The sequence below is a fragment of the Astatotilapia calliptera genome, chromosome 15, assembly GCF_964374335.1.
Source record: "Astatotilapia calliptera chromosome 15, fAstCal68.1, whole genome shotgun sequence".
Lineage (NCBI taxonomy): Eukaryota > Metazoa > Chordata > Actinopteri > Cichliformes > Cichlidae > Astatotilapia > Astatotilapia calliptera.
This window is the reverse complement of record NC_137436.1, coordinates 31,605,276-31,630,971: the sequence shown is the minus strand read 5'-3', so window position 1 is coordinate 31,630,971 and position 25,696 is coordinate 31,605,276. Positions and strand designations below refer to the sequence as shown.

The 25,696-nt window shown below is 40.5% G+C and overlaps 2 long non-coding RNA genes across 2 annotated transcripts in view; both read right to left on the bottom strand.

Moving 5' to 3' along the window:
* Nucleotides 1-25,696, bottom strand: part of LOC145420611 (uncharacterized) — a 250,083-nt gene that overhangs the window by 15,297 nt on the left and 209,090 nt on the right. The window lies entirely within an intron of this gene.
* On the bottom strand, nucleotides 14,800-15,306 carry LOC113006787 (uncharacterized). The gene is made up of 2 exons (XR_003269804.2): nucleotides 14,991-15,306; nucleotides 14,800-14,897 (listed from the first exon to the last, which is right to left on the bottom strand). It is a non-coding gene; the product is annotated as an uncharacterized LOC113006787 (long non-coding RNA).

Here is a 25,696-nt window from a genome sequence, read left to right as displayed (position 1 = left end):
TGAAATACTGTTAAATTAGGTAGGCGTGAAGTAAAATAGCTGTGTTTATATATGCTGTGACCTTAGCACACCTTTTTATATTGCAATCAGTGAAATCAGCCAAAGGGTAAAAGTACTCTGAAGCTTCTTTTAAAAAAAAAAAAAAAAAAAAAACCTGACCTAACTAAGGCTCTTAGCTCTGGGGTATCAAACATTTTGCACTGCTGTCTTTTGAAGTGGGCATGAAAGGACTGAACTTTAACTTGACTAACAACTAAACCTTTCATGAAAACACTTTGAAATGAACACTTAAAATTATTTGTTTTTTCTACTTGTTTCTTTCTGCATCTTTAAAACGCAAATGAAAGCAGTTTGAACCTCTTCTGCAACAGACTCACTTTTTGGCCTGAATAAATAAGACTCCCCTGCATGTGGCCACCACAACCAACTGCTATAATCACTGTCGACACCACCCACATCCTTGAGGAATTAGAGAGTCAGACGAGGAGTGAGGTGTCAACGCCACTGGGAGGCAGGGAGAAGTCAGAGAAGGCACCTGGAGCTGTTGGTGTCAGTACCAGACCTCATGCTGGCGTTGCTTCTGTATCTGCTGTATTTTTAGTCTGAAAAGACTGGGCGCAACAGTGAGTCATATTTGGGTTGGCTGAACTTTCAGAACTTGGCTGAACAACAACATTAAATATGTGCATTTAGGTGCACTTTCTAGTTGAGTGTTTAGGATTTAGCGGGCTCTATTAACAGAAATGGAATATAATAGCCAAAATTATGTTTTCATTCGTGTATGAAAACATGATTCGTGTTTTTGTTGCAATGAGCAATTTATATCAAATCCTGCCATCTATAGAAGACATTTTCTTACTAAACTGAAAGGAAAGTCCAAATATCTAAAGTCTAAAGGCTCATACTCTGCACTAAAATTGGTCCTTTGCAACATTAACCACATTAAATAATGAGGTAGTTTCCACATTTGAAAAGAGGTATTCTTTCCTATGGCTAGCTCTACTTATTGGGGAAAAACAAAGAAAAGCATATTTATTTTGTAAATTATGGACTGGAGTCAAAAAGGAAAATACAAAAGTGTATAATTTACTGTATGATTAACAAGTCAGTAGCAAATTAGAATGCAGTGTTGATTTATTCTTCAGTCCAATCCACCCCTTGCTCATTATATTGTTTAAAACACTTGAGGCTTCATATTTTTGACTTCACTGAGTAATGACTTAAATAGTAATAGTATTGAGTCATGTTGTGTGCTTCTGGTGTGCCTTCCTTGTGATTGATAAGTCACTACCATGCCTTGTTCTCGTTGTAAGACGCTCTTGTCTAGTTTTAAAGCACCAATAGGCCATGAGTGGAAATGTTCAGCTCAAGGCTTCACAATGGGACAAATCACTGGGAGATTCTAAGGATGCTATGTCTGCCTTTCATAGAAGGTCAGAGCTTTTTCTGCAATACTTGGGTGCCCAATCTAAAGGATTACAATCTCTACATGATTAGTTGCCTGAAAAGCCAAACACAAGCTCTACAGAAGGTTTTTGTGTTGTTTCTTCTATACATTTGTAATAGGATGGTGAGATGGGGCATATTCATCTGGTTGCAATCTGCAAATTATTGCAAGTTGCCACTAACTATCCCATATGGCTTCTTGAAAGAGAAACTATGGTTTATTTAGTGTTGGATAACAACTTGGTTATTATCTTTATGGTTTCTGGCTGAAAAGCAGCCTTTTGTTACCCTCAGTGTCAACATGAAAGCAGCTTCACCCTAAATACCTAGAGTATGGGGACTGATCACTTACCAATATATCCTAATGTAACCACCAAAAAATATGAGGGGAAGTTCTTGAATAGCCAAACCGTATGTGGCTGTGGTTCAGGAGGTAGAACACGCAATCTCACAATTCAGACGCCATCTATAGAAAATAGCAGAGCAGGCTGTACCTGCTGCAGAGACTCAGGTTTATTGGAGTGAAGGGCCACTCCTGAAGGCCTTCTATGACTCGTGGTGGCTTCAGACATCTTTTACGGTGTGGTCTGCTGGGACGGCAGCATGTCTGCTGGGGACAGGAAGAGACTGAATAGGCTGATCCGCAGGGCCAGCTCTGTTCTAGGATGCACTCTGGACCCAGTGGAGGTGGTGAGTGACAGGAGAATGATGGCTAAGCTGTCATCCCTGTTGGACAACATCTCCCACCCCATGCAGGAGACTCTGACAGCACTGAGCAGCTCCTTCAGTGGAAGGCTGCGGCACCCACAATGAGGGACTGAGAGATTTGCAGGTCTTTCCTCCCCACTGCTGTCAGACTCCACAACATGGTCTCTGCAGATGACCACACACATGCAGACAGAAACACGCACACACATCGCATACACAATTGTAACTTTCGCCCTGATGTGCAGTAGTACCAAGTGCAATTTTTCCTACTATAACAAAGCATTTTATCCTATTTTATCTTATCCTATTCTATTGTGTTTTTCTTAATTTTTTCTGCTCTTAACTTGTACTCACGTGTACAAGTTATAAATGTTTATCTTATCTTATCTTATCTTATCTTACCAATCAAAAGGCTGTGGTTTGATCCTGTGTCTTCACAAGTAGAAGGTTGATTTTGTTAATGGACCTGTGTGTAAGGTGTGTAACCCCAACTAATCAAAAACCTCTCAAAGTTAGAAGACAGACAGATGAAAAAGGAAAGGAAAAACCTGAAGCCTTGTGAAGTGTTTGCAGTGGCTCTGTTATGCTGCGGGCAGCACTTTGATAGCATTAATTTGGACCTACTTGTTTCTTTTGAGTGAAGGGTCACTGCACCTGAAATGCACCTGAAATAAGAGAAAGATGACTTTATTTAATGTGATGACTGGGTAGTGTAGTCACCTGGTTATTTTAGCATATGAGATCTTGTCCATGTGGTGAAAAAACTATTTAATATAACACTCACAACTGCATAAGAAGACAAAGAGCGTTAGCGTTAACTAAACATCTCACTTTCCTTCAGGAACATCTTCAAAGCAAATTTTCCACACAATCAGCTGTAGAGTATCTTAAGTTCACCTGTTTAAAGACATAGGAAAGAAATGTTTGCTGCTGTGAGGAAAAGCGTGATTACTCAGACCCCGGCTTGATTACAATTCAAAGAGGCAGTCTGTGGAAATTTGACCTACATTTTGTCAGGGAAACTCTGCTTTGAAGTTTGAAATGAGATTGGGGAAGCTTCAGTCATTCTTTTAGAAAAAGGCATCGTATACAACGTGTTTTGTTGTTTGTTTGTTTTTTTTATTCTTAATATCAAAGCTTTTGAAGACTCAATTAGCCACATCTCTGGTCTTGTCATAAAGCTGCTTCAGTCTTAGTTTAATAGATAGTCACAGAGAGTAGAAGCGTAGATGGGGCTGTGATATAAGCAGGCTCTTCGAATCTTTTCACACAGCAGCATATTTCAGGTATATGACATGTTTGTAAAGCATTACAGTTCTGTGAGTGAGATCATTCAGAACCCCAGTGCCATTTCACAGCAACACAAACCATGCAGCATCTGGTTACTGGGTGCATGCATAATTTCAGTCTTTTTCAGAGAACGCTCCGGTTTCCCTGCTGTATATCAGACAGATACATTTCACAGGATAGCAGAAAGAAAGATTTGTCCAATCAACTGATAAATCTTCAAACTTCAAAGTAAATCAAAAACTCCAATAGATGTGAATCCGCATCCACAGACCTAGAAAGGGCCTATTGTGAAATTATAACAGCCAATATTTTCAGAAAAAGCATAACAAGTCTCTACAGTGAAGTCAGTGCTCAACAGGCAAACTCTGAAAAAAGCATTTTAAACTAGGGAAGTTGTTAGTTAATGTTTTTCCAGTTTACATTTGTATTAATGCAAATTGCATTATGTTTAGATACATTTAAATATGACAAAAACAGAGAGTACCAGTCAAACACTGTAGCTCAGGAGGTCATTTGCTAATTGGAAGGTTGTGGTCCGATCTCTGACTGCTCCAGTCTGTATATCAAAGTATCCTCTGCAAGATATTGTCCATTTAAGTAAATAATGCATTCATCGGAGTGTGAATGTTAGGTGTAGAAAGTGCCGTTTTTTTGGGAAACTGCACAAACTAGTAAAGCAGATTTTATTTGCTTGTGTTAATTTTCATTCAATTCAATTCAATAAAACTTTATTGATACCGAAGGTTGACCCCGAAGGGTTAAGGCAACTGACCTTTTACCAGCGCCATCTTACTCTTCCAACCATACATACATTACAAAACATCACATGGGGAAGACAGGTCAGAGAGGTATAACAGTAGAAAATGCACAACATGAGGAAAGACGAGGAGAAAAAAGAACTCCCCCCAGACGGAGCTCCAACAAGGAGATCAGTTTGAGAACAGAAAAAAACACCTCAGCTCATAGCACATGAATCATCACATCTCACAACATAGAACACATAAGCTTCGAAGGCATTTGGAGGGGCTGGGGGGTGAGTGTGGGTCTGTGTCAGTGTACATGCGTATGTGTGGGTGTGAGTGTGTGTTTGTGTTCCGTGTTCAGCCGAGAGAAAGTGTTCCTTCACTCGGTTAGGCAAAAGTCAACAATCTTCGGTCGACTTTGAGGAGGGAGAAAGTCACAACACAGTCTTGTTATCTAAGGGAGAATTGTTATTCTCGTCAGCTTTTGCCTTGAGCAACCAGCTGGTACCAGGGGGCCGTATGAGATGAAGATGGTAGTTGTTTTGGTTAGTGCAAACAAACTGCATCCAATTTTACAGTAGGTCTAATGTCCGTCACTGGTCACCAGGTCTCTCAATTCCCATTGTTCTTCTTCAAGATGTCATCCATATAGCAGAGCCATGAGCTTCTCCAAGATCTTATCCATATTGCGTTTAAAAAAAAAAAAAAAAAAAAAAAAACACAGTCTGAGTACTCACAGTCCTGCCCATCATCTATCATATCGGCCAGCCTTGTGGGATTTTGAACAGCTGTAGCCGCTTCTTGTACTTTGATAAGCCAGGTCTGAACCAGCTCCAATCAACCAGAACTCTGTTATCATGGTTCTGAATCGGTAGATCTCATTCAATGCCCTCCATTGAGAGTGTAGCCAGACGCACGATGCAACCGACCATCGATTGTCCAGCAGCCAACGTCTCTGCGTGACAATCAGGCTCTCCCAAGCCCAGGAGTTGTCAGTTTCGTTAAGGGACCAGTTGATCAAATCCATAATTCAAATTTTTAGAGAACAAGTCTGGGAGACTCTCTTAGGGTTAGAGAATAAGTGAGACTATACAAAAGCAGGAAAAATAAAGGAGAGGGAGAAGGAGAAAGTGCGACCGCCTCAAGAGCCAAGAGAGTTTGATAGTTCAAAAGGGAACTTATGAGATAATTTCAGTTACAAAATTCTCACTTTGTAGGACTGCTTGTATAAAAGACTCACAAGTTTTATTCATTATTTGCTTCTCACCTGTGTTTTTCTCCCAAGGTTGTACCACCCAGAAGAGTCCCACTCTCTGAGGTTCCAGCTAGCAGCAAGTAATTGAAGAAGGGGTTAAATAGCCATATGAGACTTTACTATTTATTTGAGGTGGTATGCCAAATTGGAAAACATTTTATTTTATAGTTGTAATAATTTCTGCTGTATTGATTTAATGTTAATAAAAATTATTAGATAAGCTGTGTGTTTAGTTAATTAGTTCAGTGTAGCATGAAACCTAAGACGTTGGTCAGGGGTGTCCAACTCCAGTCCTCAGGAGTACTGTCCTGCAGTTTTTAGATGCATCCCTACTCCAACACAGCTGAATCAAATGATTGGATTACCTCTTCAGCATGCCATCAAGTTTGGCAAATGCCTACTAACAAGCCATTCATTTGATTCAGGTGTGTCTGAACAAGCATCCATCGAAAAGCTGCAGGACAATAGCTCTAAAGGTGTGGAGTTAGACACCCCTGATTTTGGTGAATATACATATGGTTGCTCTGCACCTCAAACCTCCTGTTGTAAATCAGCCACTATGGGCCATCCTAACGTACACAGTATTAGCAGCAGTCACTGCAGTGTAGCTTGTTTTTTCCTGTGTATTATTGTGAATTTTTCATGTTTTCCACTTTTCCCACTCCAAGGTAAGACATTAATGTCAGATTATAGACTTAACTCAGTTTTTGTAATACTGAAAGTTGGGTTTTGTCTAATTTGGTTACTTTTAGTAAACAGCTTAAGAGTTTAATATTAAGCTTTTCTTTGAAATAAGTGTAGAAAAAATTGAGATGCTGGTTGGTTAAAAGTACATTTTTTTATTCCACACCACAAGAAAAGTAGGTAAATTTAATTAACTTTCAGTTTCTGACTGCAAGCACCAACTGGTTTTACCTCATCTTTTTACTTGTTTGTCATTTTTTTAATTTCAGCTTTCATGGCAATATTTTTCATTTATTAATGAATTTAAGTTAGTTGAGGATTTCTGAACAAATGCACAGTCACTACATATTAGAAGGTAAAACAAGCACGATTTCCCTAAGACAATAAGCTATTGTTGCTTAATTAAGCTACAGTATGCAGTGATGCATAATCATGGCACATTTGTTTAGAGATTTCTCACATTTTTAAAGAAGCCCAAACTGCTTGGCAGGAGTTACACTAAATCTCCCACACTCCCGTCAGATGAAAGATGCTGGCCAACGAATTAACGCCAAGAATACATCCACAAACTCATAATGTAAAAATAAGCTTTGTGCCCCCGAGCATCTTTTTTTGCTGTTGCTTTTATTGTAATTATCTGAACACATTCATCTTTTCTGTGTTAGGTCTGCTGCCTCGCTAAAAGACCAGCCTTTATATGTTTGGAGATTCTTAATCATTTCCTGTGCACGCTCGGTGAAACACACTCACACATATTTGGAATGTACCATTTAAAGGCCCAAACTGAGAAGACTTTAACAAATGCTCTTTGCAAATAATTAAACATTCAGATGGTTCAGGCAAGGACGCTTCTAAGCTGCATTTTATCCATTTCCAAGGAAATGTATCCCCACCCACACACTCCTCTGAATCCTGCTGAAAAAAGATCTAATTTTTCTTTTACTATGACTGGTCATTTAAATCAAAGCTTGAAGGCAGAATTATATGACAGAGGGATCGTATAATATGTCCTAAAGTTTGAACAAATCTAGTTACAACTTTTCTCCTGATTCTAAAACTTAGCTCAAGGCTACTGATGAGTTTCTTCTTTACTCACTTACAAAGTGTGAGTTTCAGCAAACTGGCAGGACCAGACTGTAGTCGCATGGAAGCATTAGAGTTATGAAGAGGGTATTTGAAGTAGTTCTTTGTGGCAGCAGCCTATTAGAGAGCATGTGGCTGTAAGACATAGTTCACTTTTGCCAGACACAAAGGGACAGTTTTCTCATTGAGATTGTGCTTTTTTAATATTAAACTTCCGATTAATTACATATAAGCCTGCAGTGAATATGTGCATGACATATAATTATAGTGCTTCAGTTCTGCCAGGTATTTGCCAGCATGATGGAGTGGTTCATACAATCCAGTACCATCTGTTATGTGCCCAAGAAAGTGTTTAATGGATTGTAGTGTGCTGCTCCCCAGAGGTTACACATCTACACTGCAACTTGTATCTCCCATTACCTTTGATATATTGATAACGGTAGCTTCAATTGATCGAGGTTCAATTAAAAATGCTGAGCATAGATGGTGTATTTCCAGATATACAGATGGGTGACGTATTAAAGTATAATTGTATGGTAAGACTCATTAATTATACTGGCATATCTACAACCAGCAGATTTATCAGATAACTTAAGACTTTCCCTAATAAGTCATCTGTACAAATTCACAATATAATTTCTTATCCTTCTGTCAGTGTGTGTGTGTGTGTGTGTGTGTGTGTGTGTGTGTGTGTGTGTTTTGACTTGGACAACATAATTTTCATTGTATATGTTTTTGTTATCATGCCTTCCATCCACTTCCCACACACAGAGAGACTTCCTATTAAGTCCTGTGATATTAAAACTAAGTCAGTCAAATTTAACAGAATACTCAAAATAATCCAGAAAAAAAAGTTGTTTTTTGTCTTTTGTTACATAGAGGAAGCAGGTCCAGGCCCGTGACTTGGCTCTCTCCTTCACTTTCTTCGCGTTGCTTCAACGGCACACGACTCCTACCTTGACACTTCAGCAGCGGACGCCACCTGTGGACTCCACACCACATGCAGACTCCATGCTGCCTGCGCCTGTACCAGAGGGTTCTCTGTCGCCAGTTCCTGCGTCTAACTTGGTGGTTTACCTCCTCCTTTATCACCAGCACCCTGCTAGACCACCCATTGTCTTCACCCACCTGAATCCCATCATTGTACATCACTGCCGGCCTCCTGCCCATTCATCAGCAGAACTACACCTCACCCGAAACAACCATTCATCCTGCCACATCACCATGGTCCTCCTTTTCATCGTTCTGAGGGGCCCTGTCATTATTACTACAGCTAGTGCCCTGTTCAGCCTCCAGCCAACCAGGGCTGGTTTTGGCCCGAGCCCTGGCAGACCCCCTGAACTGTTGGCCTCCCCCTCATCAGCTGCCTGACCTCAGAACTACTTCACACCATGCTGGAGGCTGCTCTGTAGCCAGGTCAACCTGCTGACTGTGTGTGTGTGTGTGTACATATTTTTATATGTGTATATCCTAACTGTAAGAAAACACTGGTTTCTAAAATCAGTGCTGTCAAATGTTAGAAACAGAATTTAGTGAAGTATCTTCTTATTCTGTCTTTCTATCATCTTTTTATCATCCCCGTCGCTCTATCCACTCATTCTTTCTGCCATCCCTCTGTCTCTCAGTTATTCATCTCAATGATCCATCCCCTCATTCTGTCTCTCTGTCACACCTATGTATCTATTATTTCTCTTTATTTTTCTGTGTACCAGATTTCTGGCTGCGGAGGTGGAAGAGCTGTTTATTTGTTCGTTTTGTTTTGTTTTTTCGAAAATACATTTTTATGTCAAACAACTTATCTTTGATATCACTATTATCAAAAGTTCACCTCTTGTGATATGCTGCCCACATGGATCTGCTGCATTTTTTCTATCTGACTTTCAACACTTTTTACCTCCTACTATTAAATTAGGTCAGATTATCATAGTCAGGAACTTCCTCAGAATCCATCAAAAACTCCTGCTCATCAATATTATTATTATTATCATTTTGTTAAACATGTATCTGACCCTACTCACACTGCAGAACATACTTCTTCATTTAAGATGTTAACTTTGACCATTTTATATAAAGTCCCCTACAGTAAGCATGAATCTTTCTCCTTTAATGTTTGTTTTAACTCAGTCTTCCTCTCACACTTGTATAAGGCAGAGGCTCTGTTATCTCAGCGTTTTCTTCCTTCTTTGATTTTTTTACCTCTTCTAATATAAAAATGATCTCCTTTTTAATTCCCGTTCACCCATTCACACCTACACATAAAAGCACTTTTTTCTGCACCTAGGAGCTTCCTCTCTAACAGAGTTCAAGCCACCCTGAAGACTGATGCATATTATGATGTATTTTTAATGTCTGGATTATTTTGATGTGGGTATTTTTACAGATGACTGAAATAAATAGTTCAATGAAAAATGGTAAATAGTGGGATGGGGCATCTGAGACACTATAACATGATTGAACCTTAAAGGCTGGAGAGCCAGATACCACCGGACAAACTGGGTGTTGGCATCCATTATGCAATAGTTCCACCACAGCAGGCCATGATGTGAACTGAGGATGAAAGGGCAGCCCAGGGGGTAATACAAAAAGAGTTGACCACCCATCGGATAACCAGGCAGTCTTTTTCTTTTGTGCTGTACCTGACCCCCTGCTTCAGTAGTTTCGTGCTGATATAAACGATCGGGCATTCAACCCTCCTTACATGCTGGACAGCCCTCTGTTCAAGGCGTCAGTCTCTAAAAGGGAGGAAAACGTTTGGCGTGTAGAGCAGGGGCTCCCCAATGAGAGCTTTCTTCATCTACACGAACACCACCTGGCACTGCTCCATCCACTGGACTAGATCTGGGGCACCCTTTCAGGTGAGATCAGTCAAGGGGCTGGTCAGCTCAAAGTTGCTACTTGCTGCTGCGGGCAAACTTAGAACAGCTGCCTGGGCTCTGCCAGTACATGCCTCTGCCATGATATGAAATACCTACAGGAAGCTCTGAAGGTTATTGCCCTCACCCATGCAGTAGAGGGACCCCACTGGGGCAGGTGAGAGCGGCAACAGTGCGTGGGAGTCTGGGACTTGAAGAAACTTTGTTTTTCATGCTGCAATTGTCTCTCAATGCTGTGGAGCCAGAGGATGAGCTGTTCCCTAGATGTTGTATCCCATGATTTTAACACTGAATCACCATTTTACATGTGAGTTTTGGCTAGCTTTTGTGACCTCTACCTCATCTGCATGATTTTTTTTTCCCCCAAACATGGTACCAATTAAAACTCATATATGCAAATGCATTTAACTTATATATATATATATATATATATATATATATATATATATATATATATATATATATATATATATATATATATATATATATATATATATATATATATATATATATATATATATATATATATATATATATATATATATATATATATATATATATATATATATATATATATATATAAATGATTTCCTGGTACAAGCTTAAGAATTATTCAAGTGTATTTTTAGTTTCAGAATTCATTTGGACTGCATAAGTTTTTAGGTAAAAGAATATATAAACTACTGGTAAATATCTTAAATAAAGGTAAACTGAATGGTGGTGTTGACACTCCACGGAGACACGCAAGATCTGCACAGGGAGCATTTTACAAACCAAGTTAATGAAAAAGGTTGCAAATCTACAAGGTGGGCTTTACATGGTACAGTAAATGCCACCTGTAAATGCGTTTATTTCTGCTTTAAATCCCTTTGTTGATGAAAAATGTTCATTCTGTTCTCTGAGGGATATTGTTCCAATGTTTCCTGGACTACAGCAGGCTAAAGTCAGTGTTTGGGCTCCTGCTCCATCTTTTTGGGAAGTTTTTTTTTTTTCCCAGCAAAACTTCATCCTGGGGTTTTAGGTACAGGCAGAAAAGCACAGTCAAAAACGTTTTGCTGAATTGCATTCTGGGAAAGGCTAAGTTGGCTGTTTTCATAAAACAAAACACATGCATTCATTTGATTGTCATGTTAAAGCTATTTTGATTAAAATGCTTCAGACTCATCTAAATATTGATTATCAATATCATCATATGATGAATGATAAAAATTGAGAATATATGGTATTACAAACATATCCTGCGTTCCATTATTTTTAAGCGCTTCTCAGCAGGTTAGTGCAGGATAAACAAGTTTGTTTCAGGGATGAGTTCCTCCCCCAAGTGGAGGCCACTGGGAGGCAAACCCAGGACATTCTGGAGAGATTATATCTCTTGGCTGGGCTGGAAATACTTCAGTGTTTCCCCAGATAAGCTGGAAGAGGAGGGAGGTCTGGGCTTTTCTGTTTAGGTTGTTATCCCCACAACCTGACCCCAGATGAGCAGAAGAAAATGTATGTATGGATGCATGGAATATTATTTTAATTAAAGAATCCGCAATACGAACTTATAGCTCTCTAAGATAAAGTGTACAACATCACCTTGATTTTTTCCAAATACAATACCCTCATTACTTTGATCAAGCATTAGAAACTTTGTGTGTATGTGTGTTTATGCAGTCCCTTTTAGCTTCATTTTAAATGTGGAGGTCTGACTGACAGTTAGAAGGTAAACTATATATGGTGCTCTACTACAATTCTTTATCACTCAAGGTGCTTTTTATACAATATGTCTCATTCACACACTCAGGGTTCAGCCCAAGGATACTTTGACATGCAGACTAGAGCAGCCAGGGATCAAACCACAACCCTAGGTTAGAAGATAACCTAACTCTTGCACCACAGCTACTGTACCTCAAAAGGCATCTTCTTCAAGCCAGATTTGAACCAGCAATTAAGGAGAGGTGTTGCATTCCTCTACAGTTTTCCACTCCAACTGAGCTATTGAAGGGGCTTCGAGGAGCCGATGTCTTTCAGCAAGGGTAGAGAACCAGCTTTTTGAGTTGTAGCACTTAGTTGAACGTACTTTTAAATATGCGTACTTGCTCTCAAATTGAAATATCTACAGATAAAACTGGTCCAAAATGCTCTGGGTAATAATTAATGGTGTTTTGGCCTCAGAGGAAGATCAGGAAAGAGTTTCCTTTTTTTTTTTTTTTTTTTTTTTTTTTTTAAATACAAGCCGTCCTCTTTCATTATTTTTTAAAAGGTAACCTGTCCAAAACAAATGACAAGTGCCTAAATGAACTACACAATCTGTCTCAGCTGACAGGGATCATTGTCAGTTGAATTCTTTATCTTGTCTCTAATCACTCTGGTGGGAATCGTAGGAAACACCAGGTGTGAACAGCATGCCCTCCAGGTTTATCACTTCTAGGACTTCTCATATGGATTGTGAGGTACATATTTGCCATGGTACCCTAGCTAATTTATTCTTCTCTTGAGCTCCACATAAGTAACTGTTTCTCAACTTTGACCAGATGGTTTATTCATAAAACTAATTCAAAAGGACAACACTATCAAAAAAAGATCACACCTAATGCGTGGATACATCCACTTTATCATTGTTTTAACACCCTTTTACATCTGTCTCAGGAATGCCAAGTAATGCCAAATTTTCAGTCAGTTTACTGATGTCATCTTTCAGGGCAAATCTCTGTATGTTCCACTGCCATTTGAGCCTCAGAAGGAAGGAATTGCCTTCTTCCTTGGCATATACCTGCTCCCTGAACTATTAGTTTCTAATAGTTTTAGTCTTTATGAGTGCTTTATAAATGTGAAGTGAATGTTTGACATGTCTTTTTGCACTGTTTGAAGTTACTGCTGTGCTATCTTTCAAATTCTTTTCCAGATGTGAACAGAAGTCAGTGGTCTGACAACACTGGACCCCTTGCATACTTGTTGGTCTACTTCAGCTATGTCAGTGAGCGCTGTCAACATCAAAATTATTTCAAGTCATTTCAAAAGCAAATAAGTTTGGACACTTATTTAAAGTTTTAGGAAATAATATAAATATTAATGACAATAAGTATACACATGAGAGTCACCAACAATAGCTTTAAGGACAAAAATAGACATTAATCTTTCTCTTTATTTTAGTGAGATGTAACCAGTTAGCGCAAATATTAGAGCAAATATCTGTTTCATTGTTGCTGTTTTTTTTTTTTAATAGCGCTGCACTCTATGATAGTCGTCTCCAGACTTTTGGCAGTAGTAGTCAAGCTTCTGACAGACCGTTGGTGTAGAGATGGGGGGAGGAGCACTGCAATCCTGATAACAATCTACTGCTAATATACACTCACATTTATTCTGACATAAAATTAAACAACAATATAGATAGCGGTGACTAATATTAACATGGAATATTAATAACTTTACAGTATGTAAAATATGACTATGGATATGCTCATTTGTCAGGGACTCCACATTTTGTATGAATAAAGTAGAGGTGGAAAAAAATATGCACGACATCATTCATATCATTGCACTGGAAGAATAAGCTTTAAAAGACAGCGATATCCTTCTAGGACCAAGTCAGCAGGCAATCATTTTGAAGCATTTCTTAAAATTAACATTGATTCAAATGTTCATGACAAACAACGATAATAAAATAAAAACTGTATTTGAATGAAGTCACTAGTAAAATCTGAGGGAAAATCCTTAAAAGATTTGCAGATTTTAAACTCCAATAAATTGTTAAAAAGCTGTTTTACTCCTTGAAGTTACAGTCATTTGATAACTAATCTTATGGCACTGCTGTCAACCCTCCAGCTTTCTGCCAGACATAGCTGAGATGAAAATGATTCCTGACAATCATGCATAGAAAAGAGGCTGCTTCCTCAAAGCAATTTAGACTCAGCAGGGATAATGTGAAATGAGGAAATACAATTACATGTTAGTATCTACAGGACATTAAATACTTTAAATACCTTAGCCTTCGTGCAAATCTGTGTTTCTTTTCCAACATGAATGCACAAAAGGCACCAATTGCTCCATAAAGTTTAACCACAATTCAACACTCTGCTTGATGGAATTATATTTATGCCAAAAGTCACATGTGAGAAAAAACCTGCACACAGAACTCCAAACCCATCACATATGCAAGTGTTTGCTTTGTGAGTCCGTCAACAGATTCATGTTCTTGCAGGTAAAAGCACCAGTATACCCTGCACATTGGTCACTCTGTGCACTGCCAAAACATCAGCACACAGTCCCCTCTATTTATGCTCAAAATTAAGACAGGGAGCCACTGCAGTATTCAGTAGCACACACACACAGATTCTAGGTCTGACCAACAGTTTCAGCCATGGGCAAAAGATGGCAGTCAATAAATCCTTAAATATAATTTATTAGTGAAGTTGCTGGGATCAATAGGAAACAATCTCAGCTACATAAGACATCAAATGAAGAAGGAGGGATAAACCAGTCCAGTATCATACTTGCAAAAAGGGTAAAACACATTCAAGGTCGGGGCCACAAATCAGTCACACTTCACACACTGACAGCTTTGGCAGGAAACAGCAGTCGTCCTCCCAGACCCACCAACCTGCACATAGTAGGCTGGCAATCACCCCGCCTGGATGCAGTATTTAGTTGTTACGCAAGGCCCAAAATGGCCTCCGTACAAGAAAGTAGTAGCTCTAATATTGACCAGTAACGAACCACCACACTCACACTGTAATGGGTTATACAAGATTTATTTGTTCTTTCTCTGGGTAAAACTAGACAACTCTAGCCAGGAATCCAAGGCCCAAAGCCACCGCGGTCAGGGTTGTTAGCCTGGTTACAAACAGGGGAAAGGTGGTCACTTGGAAGAACAAGCAGCCAAAACGTATCAATCCTGCATCTTCCTCAAAAAGGCTTGCCACCCACCTTTTCAGGCCTGACTTCGTTCGAGGCTGGGTCTCCACATCACATCCTGGGAGCTGGAACTTCCCCAAAACTGGTCCAGTTTCCTTGTCAGGGGCACAGAGAGTCTCCAGTCCAGTGTTTGTTTTCCTGCCTTCCAGCACACCCACTCACATCCCAATAAGAATGAGTCCTCCCTCCAACATCCTCAGTTTATTTTAAAAGCAAAACCAGGCCAGGTTAAAAATCTTTTCCGTTAAAATGTGCACACTTCATCCTGGATCTTCGAGGCTTCCCTGCTACACCAGTGTCCTACTAAAAAAAAAACAACGACAACCCCTACTTCCTGTTTCCTCTCCCCTTTATAGAGAAGGGCTCCAATCCTCCCCAATCAGCTGCTCCCTGTATTCAACTCCAAATAGCTGGCAGCTGGACTAGAGTAGAATCTTCACTCCCACATGGGTGTGGCCCACACCTCACATCAAACACAAAGAAACACCAAAGCATGCAATTAATACAAAACAAAATCTAAAGTAATGCCAACCCAAAAGCTTAGTGGGGGATTCTCTCCATCCTTTTCCACCATGCTATACTCTGTAACATAGTAGGCCCTGGCCTGTAGAGAGAAACAGAAAATATCACATATTCAACTGCATCTTAATTATACAATCTTAATTATAATATGCCAAGACTTAATTATCTTAAGTCTTGGCATATTACACACTGTACTGAGACAAAAAAAAAACCCATCACAGCAGTGTACCAGTACCAGTCTTTAATGTTAAAATTCTCATTCAGACAATACCACCATGTCAGTCCTGAAAGAGGAAGACAAAAAGGCAAAGCTGAAAGCAAAGACATTGCTAAGTTCTTTCCCCCATAAAGTTTTATCTTTTCAAACTGTTGCAACATCTAACTCTGTATAATCTGTGAATCTCTGAGTTTCTGTACTGATATATCATTAAAATGGCAATGAAAAGTGGTACACTCATCTTTAACCCACTGTGGCAGCTGTGGCACGGCCGATAACAAAACAGGGCTCACTGCAGTAGATGTGACATCAATTTCATTACACATCTTTGTGTGACAGAAAATAAGGGGTGAGTATAAAAGCTGCTCTCAAAGCTGGAAGCAGAGCTGTTTGCTTGAATCAACTGCCTTCTGACAGTCTGGTGAGCTGCTGATGGCTTTGCAGATAAGGCGGATGCTGAAAATGTCCATGAGGGAGAGCAGGATGAACACCAATGAACATCTTGTGTTGTGGTAACCTCTTTACCACACAATGATGCCCCCATCTGCACATGATGGGATGGGGGAATCGTACTCTCCTCAATATACAGATGCAGATTTTGCAATGCGGTATTATCAGACTATCAGAGGGAGAGGTCCTCAGAGATGTGTACCTCCAGGAACTTGGTGCTACTCATTCTCTCCACAGCAGCACGGTTGACGGTCAGCTACCAAAATCTCTTTAATTTTCTTCATATTCAGGAAGAAATTGTTTTTTTCACCTCTGACCAGATGGCTCACCTTGTTCTTGGAGTTGGCTTCATGATTGTTAGCATTGGCCTATCACAGTCATCTCATTTGCATACTTAACAATGTGGTTGGTGCTATAGGTTGGTACACAGCTGTGGGTCAGCCGATCAAAGAGATGTGAGCTGACCTGCTCTTCACACTATTGTGGGGCCCCAGTGCTCAGTATGATGACCTTGCAGGTTACTTCCAACCAGCACATTTGTGGACCTCCCGTGAGAAAGTCCAGTGCCCGGGTAAGGAGAGGTTTTGAGAACAAAGTGTCCAAGTTTTTGTATTAGCTGCTGGCTGGAGCTTGTCTGGGAGTGAGGGAGTAGTCTTCTGTGCTGGTGTGTTGTATTGTGTTTCAAAGTGGTCAAAAGAAGTCAAGAAGTTAAGTAATGTGATGTCACTCTCACAGGTCTGTGGTAGAGTCGCTGGTGTTACTGAAGTTTCTAGATATTTTCTTACTCTACTGTTGTTTTGCTTTCCTGATACCACAGGACAGGTTGGCTCTGGTTATTACTAGTCCTGCAGTGTCTTTGGGGTGTGAACCTCCCCTGTCGACCATGACTTCTAGACAGTGATAGTTTTGCAGTGAGTGACATCATCAGTGCATTTTGTGACATACGCTCAGTGTATTCCTCTGTGTCTGTGTAGGTGGCTGCTTGTTTGAGATGCTGAAGCAGTTCTTCAGGGAACAGGAGACACACATGCCTGCTTTTGCGTGTGCCTGATGGCTCTCACTCTAGGTCTGTATGAAGGTCTCAACATGATGGTGGTGTGATCAGAGAGTCCAAAAGTGGTGGAGGTAGGAGGCCTTGTCTGCACCCTTACAGGTTGTGTACACGAAATCATGTCAACTCATGTTATTACAAAGTCCACATGTCAGTGCAGTTTAAGTTATAAAACTTTAAATTTGTGTGACTAAAGTGATGAGGAATCCATTTGGCTGTGATGTCCTGCCACATTTCATTGAGTGCCTCACTCCTATCTTTGACGCTGGACGGTTGGGAGGATGTAAACAGCGATGAGCATAATGGACATAAATTCCCTCAGAAGATAGGAGGGTTGGCACTTACTGGTAATAAACTCAGCATATTGTCTGTGCATAACAGTAGACTTTCATAGGATGTGGTTGGACAGTATAGTCACAACATGCATGTGCAGCTTACAAATCTGCAGCTACAGTGTGATGTTATCATGTCAATAAGGATCAAAATCACTAAGGAAAGTTTCCATGTTTCTTTTTGAATCTATGTCACATTTTTTGTTAATATTTGTTACAATAATATGTTTTAGTTTTTATAAAGTGGTCCTAATGAGAACTGTTCAAATTCTCAAATGCTTATGAAAGGAGCTTCAGTGCTTCCTCTATGGCCTCCTTTAGCAAAGGATACATTGGACCATCTTTTATGAATGGAGAACAGTAAATGCTATTGCATAATTCACAGTGACACCCCACCTGACTATTCACAGCAATAATCATCATAATTGACAAAGAGGTGTAGATCATGTAAATGTTAAGTATAAGTAAATTTTGCATTTCATGCCATATAATATTCATATATTTTGAGGTTTTTAACAGCCTTTTAAACACACAGATGAACTATGAACATCGCACTGCTATAATAAAATCAGATTCTTGTCAATTATTGCCTTGCATGAGGAACATATATTTATATAACTAAATCAAGATCATGGGCTATAAATTAATTTTTACTTCAGTTCAGCTGAAATAAATGATGTATAGAGGGAATTTTACCTGAGTCAGAGCATTCAACAGTTCTGATAAATGAAGGACAATCAAAATATATTTAATATAAGGGATAAATCTTCCGATAGAAATAGCTGGGGAATTCACTTACAAAGTATCAGCAGTCAGGATAAGCAGCCACACAAAGCTGGTTATCAGTTCATTAAGTTAACCTCTTTTTTTCTCCTGTGCATTCATATGAAAGTGGTGTCACAGGTAGACTCTGACCAACCACAAACTAGTTGTGTGCGATATTGTGAAATCTGGTATCGATCTAATACCAAGTAAAAGCAGGGGCAGTATTGCTAATACCAGGAAGTGATGTTTTTAATTTTTAAATGCAGCTTATGTGCGGGAGATCATTGTGTCATGATTCATGAATAATAGTATAATTCAGTAGCAGATATGATTTTTTCTAAGTCTATTGTTATGTACATTACAATCAATTGATAACAGATCAAAGCTGATGCACAAAACCATCACGTAAGCAAACAACAGGAGTATTTTATGTCTTTATGATTCAAACAGTGTGTCTGGCAGCCCTGCTCTAAAACCTGCTATCATGGGTGATAGCAGGTTTTAGATACTCCCACAGCCACCATCACTGTCCTGATTTGGAAATTCAAGAAACAATCTAAAGGATGTTTAGCAACTTTTATTGTACTGCAGATTGTTTGAGGAGGCCATGTCCTTGGAATTTTAAGTACTTAAAGTACAAACGTCTGCAGTGAAAGTCCTAGATTGTGTTCATCATTCCAGGTTTCTTGCTGCTAGGTTGATTTTGTAAAAATCTAAGAGTGACTTTAACAGTGGATTAATAAAGAACTAACAAAATGAGGGAGTTAAGAAGCCAGACAAGTAAGACAGATAGTAAGATAGTAAGTTAAAGTTATTAAACCTGTGTGACTTCCATTAATAACGTTTCCTTTATTTCTATCTATGTGGCTTCTGTCTTTTCTTCATTTCTTCTTGCTCTTTGTTCCTCTTTCTTTGCATTTTGTATAAATAACATTTTTAAATGTTAAGTGTGCTGAAAAACAGTCCAAACCTGTGGGACAGGTCCTCCATACTCAGGCATCAAACTATGAAGAGTATCTGGAGAACACGCTGCAGTTACCCTCGACGAGCTGATTGTGAAAACTGTCTTCTTCTCAGGTTCTTGTTTTAAAACTATCAAGCTGCTTGATCATTGCAGAACTTAGAGTTAGCTTAGTTAGTATTATTACTACATGTAGCACAATTTGGACAGTACTGCTTATGTTATTAAGTAGAATTGCATAATATCTATAAGTAATAGAGTATATTCTCTTAGGAGAAGGACTTTACAAACAAATTTTGATTCCAGGTCTGCGGTCAGCATGAATTCCGTGAGACTGAATTTCTCAGTTTTCTGCAGTTCTTGTAGAAGAGGGTGTTATGCTAGCATGAAGCAGTACAATTTAAAGTCTGTCTGGGTCTTTGGTTAATTAATAAGCTGGTGTGTGCTACTGTTGAGCCAACAATTCCTTTAACGTTAACTAGTAATGATTTCATGAACTTCTTCACAAATAAAATTTTTAACCATTAGAGAAAAAAAATATTCATAATCATCTCACAGAGGAAACATTATCTAAAGCTACTTTCAGTAGCACTGATATCTATTTAGAGTTTTTTTCTCCAATTCATCTTTCTGAGTTAACTTAAATAATTACTTCCTCCAAACTTCAACATGTCTTTTAGACCCCAATCCTACAAAAGTGCTCAAAGAAGTCCTGCCATTGATTAATGCTTCAATCTTTAATATGATCAACCTATCTCTAATAATCAGTACCACTTGTACCATAGGCCTTCAAGCTGGCAGTAGTTAAACCTTTACTTAAATAGCCATCTCTTAACCCAGCGGTCTTAGCTAATTATAAACCAATCTCTAACCTTCATTTCATATCAAAAATTCTTGAAAGAGTAGTTGTCAAACAGCTAACAGATCACCTGCAGAGCAATGGCTTATTTTAAGAGTTTCAGTCAGGTTTCAGAGCTCATCACAGCACAGAAACAGCTTTAGTGAAGGTTACAAATGATCTTCTTATGGCTTCTGACAGTGGACTCATCTCTGTGCTTGTTCTGCTAGACCTCAGTGCAGCGTTTGATACTGTCGACCATACCCACATAGCAGACAGGTCTGGCCCGGATCTGGTGTCAAGCACTGCTGGCTGACTTCTGGCATGGTAAGTGTTATGTCATCCACATAGGGGCCAGGCCTGGCATAGATGGCACTGTTTATGTGATGGCATGCCACATTTGGCCCGATTGTGGTTTGGTTTATGTGGCCCAGGCTCATAGAAAACAGGTCTGGCCCAGATCCGGCATCAAGCTGGCACTTCTGACTGACTGGTGTCATGGCAGGGTGTATGTCAACCAGATGGGGACCAGGTCTGGCAATGATGACACTGTTTAGAATCAGAATCAGAATCAGAATGGGGTTTATTGCCAAATGTTGAGCAGGTTTACAACATTAGGAAATTGCTGCGGTGCTTCAGTGCAAACATAGTGTCATAAATAGCACTTAAATAGACATGGAAAAAAATAAAAGTAGGGATAAGAATTAAAAGTGCTACGTGGGAAGATATGTGCATGAGATATACATGAGATATATACATGAGAATAAGAATTAAGAGTGCTACGTTGAAAGATATATACATGAGTGCAGGTGGTGATCAGTGCCAAACATGGAATGATGCAGTGAACACAGCGTAGGGTCATGTGTTAGTGGTGGGAACAGTCACATGGTTATTGTTCATGTGTCCAACAGCAGAGGGGAAGAAACTGTTCTTATGGCGAGAGGTTCTGGTGCGAATGGACCGGAGCCTCCTGCCTGAGGGGAGCAGGTCAAACAGACTGTGTCCAGGGTGAGAAGGGTCAGCTGAGATCCGAGCTGCACGCCGCAATGTCCTGGAGGTGTACAGGTCCTGCAAAGATGGGAGTCTGCAGCCAATCACCTTCTCAGCAGAGCGCACAACACGCTGCAGTCTCTGTTTGTCCCTGATAGTGGCTCCAGCGTACCACACGGTGATGGAGGAGGTGAGGATGGACTTGATGATTGCAGTGTAGAACTGCATCATCGTCCGTGTTGGCAGGTTGAATTTCTTCAGCTGCCTCAGGAAGTACATCCTCTGCTGGGCTTTCTTGATGACGGAGGTGATGGTGGGCTCCCACTTCAGGTCCTGGGTGATGGTGGTACCCAGGAAGCGGAATGAGTCCACAGAGGTGATGGGGGTGTCAGTCAGGATGATGGGGGGGAGTGGGGCTGTGTGCTTCCTGAAGTCCACAATAATCTCCACTGTCTTCTGGGCATTCAGCACCAGGTTGTTGTGGCTGCACCAGGACACCAGACGTTCAACCTCCCTCCTGTAGGCAGACTCGTCCCCGTCCGAGATGAGTCCTATAACGGTGGTGTCATCTGCAAACTTGATTAGCTTGACAGACTGGTGGGTGGAGGTGCAGCAGTTGGTGTACAGGGAGAAGAGCAGAGGAGAAAGAACACAGCCCTGAGGGGAGCCGGTGCTGATGGTCCGGGAGTCCGAGACATTCTTTCCCAGCCTCACATGCTGCTTCCTGTCCGTCAGGAAGTCAGTGATCCACCGGCAGATGGGATCAGGCACATTCATCTGGGAAAGCTTGTCTCGGAGATGGTCTGGAAGGATGGTGTTGAAGGCAGAGCTGAAGTCCACAAACAGGATCCTGGCGTAGGTTCCTGGGGAGTCCAGATGCTGCAGGATGAAGTGTAGGGCCATGTTGATGGCGTCGTCTACAGACCTGTTGGCTCTATATGCAAACTGCAGGGGGTCCAGGAGGGGGGCCGTGAGGGTCCTGAGATGGGAGAGAACTAGGCGCTCAAAAGACTTCATGACCACAGATGTCAGAGCCACGGGTCTGTAGTCATTTAGTCCAGTGATCCTAGGTTTCTTGGGGACAGGGATTATGGTGGAGGACTTGAAGCAGGCAGGCACATGACATGCCTGCAGTGAGGAGTTGAAAATGCCAGAAAACACTGGGGCCAGCTCGTTTGCACAGTGTCTGAGGGTGGCAGGAGACACACCGTCTGGGCCGGGAGCTTTTCGAGCATTCAGACTCTTAAACTGCCTCCTCACATCTGCTTCATGAATATGAAGAGTTGTGGTGGGAGGAGGTGGTGTGAAATCCTCTTTTGTGTGGGGTGAGGAGGGGGGTATTGTAGGTGAACGGTTTGAAGGTGGTGATGGCTCTATGGAGGGGGGAGAGGTGGGGGAATTAGTGTCCAAAGTGTCTCTATTGTTGGGGCCGTTGGAGGTGTGAAGGCTGCCTGATGGCTCGTCAAAACGGCAGTAGAAGTCGTTTAGGGTGTTGGCTAAGAGCAAGTCATCAGTGGAGTGGGGGGTTTTAGGCTTGTAGTTTGTGATATTCCTAAAACCTTTCCACACAGAGGCCGAGTCATTCTCTGAGATCTGCTGCTGCATCTTCTCAGAGTGCTGATGTTTAGCAATGTCCACTTCTTTAGTGAACCTGTACTTGGCCTCTATGTTTATGTTCCTATTTTCCTGTTTTAGTTAGAAGACCCAATTGCCATGTTGCAATACTATACTGCTATGGTAGCCAATGTTTCAAATGCAGGTTTGACAGGTTTGTGAGTGTACACTTTATTATGTTTGCCACTTGGTTGCTGTAGCTCAGGAGGTAGAGCAGGTCACCTATTGATCGGAAGGTTAGTGGTTCAATCCCTGGCTCCTCCAGTCTCTGTGTCAAGAGTGTGAATGTGTATGAATGTAGTTAGGAAGCACTTGGTTTAGAGAAACTGACTGGGTGAATGTGGCATGTTTAGAGTAATCTGCGAGAGTAGAAAAGCGCTATATACAAATCTGTCCATTCACTGTCCAAACAGAGTTTTGTCATGTTACTTTTGCACTGTTATGTTCCGGCACATGTTGTCATTACATGGCTTGATTATGGTACACATTAGGCTGACATCTGGGGCCAGAGTTGAAAGTGTTCTGGGCCAGCACAGGACCAGCAGTGTGTCTGCAACTGGCCTTGTGCTGGCAGACCAGCTACGAGCCACCAAAGGGCCGTCATTCTTTGCGGTATGTGGGCCATGTGTAAGCACATTTTGTGGGCCAGATCCAGGCCATACCAAGTTTGCTATGTCGGATAATATCCTAATAGAGCGATTAGAGCACGCTGTAGGTAATACAGGTACTGCACTGCAGTGGTTTGTATCATATCTGACTAATAAACTCCAATGTGTTCATGGAAATGGAGAGTCCTCTTTACACACTAAGGTTAATTATGGAGTTCCACAGGATTCAGTGCTAGGACCAATTCTGTTTACATGAAACATGCTTCCCTTAGGCATTATCATCAGAAGGCATTGCATACATTTTCACGGTTATGCAGATGACACCCAACTCTATCTATCCATGAAGCCATATAACACACACCAATAAGTTAACTAAAGGAATATCTTAAAGACATAATGTTAATGGAAAATTGTACTTAGTAGTCAGTATAAGCTTTTAGTGATATAGGTTTGCATATGGTAGAATACTGCATGTTGATCTTTTGATGACTTAGGCTGTTGTTCACTACAAGACTTTGTGTGCATTCCAGAGTGCTCTGGCATTCACACCCACATCCTTGGAGCATGGGAGAGGTTGTACCTTCTCTTATTGTTTTGTGGTAGGATAAATGTATCTATGTCTGTTTTAAGCCAAGTGCCTTTTTGTTTAGATGAACTGCTGGACTTCCAGACCAGCAGGTTTAGGGAAGTCTTTATGGGGTCACACTCTGACCCCACACACGCGCACACACATATGAACATCCACATTCCAATATGAGGAACAAACAACGACTGATGTCTATAAATAAAGACCAGGGCAGTGGCAGAGCGCAAGTCTCTGAGCTCTCACTCTCATGCGGGTGCTCTGTGACTGCCCTTACAGCAAGTAAAAATGTGTGTTTCTCCTCTCTGATTCTCAGCTGAAGAAGTGTCTTAGAATACATCTCTTGACACATAAAGACCTTGATGACCTCTAACTTTCTGCTTCTTAATTCAGATAAAACTGAGGTTATTGTACTCGGCCCTGAAAATCTTAGAAATATGGTATCTAACCAGATTCTTACTCTGCATGGCATTACCTTGGCCCCCAGTAACACTGTGAGGAACCTTGGAGTCATTTTTGACCAGGATATGTCCTTCAATGCACATATTAAACAAATATGTAGAACTGCTTTCTTCAATTTGCACAATATCTCTAAAATTAGAAATATCCTGTCTCAGAGTGATGCTGAAAAACTAGTTCATGCATTTATTACTTCTAGGCTGGACGACTGCAATGTGTTATTATCAGGATGTCCTAAAAACTCCCTGAACAGTCTTTAGTTAATCCAAAATGCTGCAGCAAGAGTACTGACAGGGACTGGAAAGAAAGAGCATATTTCTCCTGTTTTGGCTTCCCTTCATTGGCTCCCTGTTAAATCCAGAATTGAATTCAAAATCCTGCCCCTCACATAAAAGGTCTTAAATAATCAGGCCCCATCTTATCTTAATGACCTTATAGTACCATATCACCCCATTAGAACACTTCACTCTTGCACTGCAGGCTTATTTGTTGTTTCTAGAATATTTAAAAGTAGAATTGGAGGCAGAGTCTTTAGTTTTCATGCTCCTCTTCTATGGAACCAGCTTCCAGTTTGGATTTGGGAGACAGACACTATCTCTACTTTTAAAATTAGGCTTCAAACTTTCCTTTGTGCTAAAGCATATAGTTAGGGCTGGATCAGGTGACCCTGAATCCTCCCTTAGTTATGCTGCAGTAGGTGTAGCCTGCTGGGTGATTCCCATGATGCATTGAGTGTTTCTTCACTCACTATGTGTTAATAGACCTCTCTGCATTGAATCATTACTTATTATTCATCTCTGGCTCTCTTCCACAGCATGTCTTTTGTCCCGTGTTCCTTCTCTCACCCAAAGCCGGTCGCAGTAGATGGCCAGTGCTCATAGGGGGTAATATGATTGTTGGGTTTTTCTTTGTATGTATTATTGTAGGATCTAAAGCGCCTTGAGGCAAATGTTGTTGTGATTTGACGCTGTATAAATAAAATTGAATTGAATTGAATTACAATACCTTGAATGTACTCTAAAATGTGCTTTAAAATTGTATTTCTGTCTGAATCAATGGCTTATTTAACATGACGGTGGGCCCCTGAAAATAAAGTTTTCATTATTTTCTCTCACCATTTGTTTTCGGGATTCCATAAATCACTTGTGATTTAGTGCTGTGGCACTAAAGGTGATGTTCACAGTATAAATTTTGGCTTGGCACAGTAGGATACTTATGAATAAATAAAAGATTGTGACATCGCTCTGGCTTCTAGTTAGATACCATATACTCCAGTAACTCTCACACAGTGAGTTTTTTGGCTACCTGCTTCAGGTAACTCCTTTCTA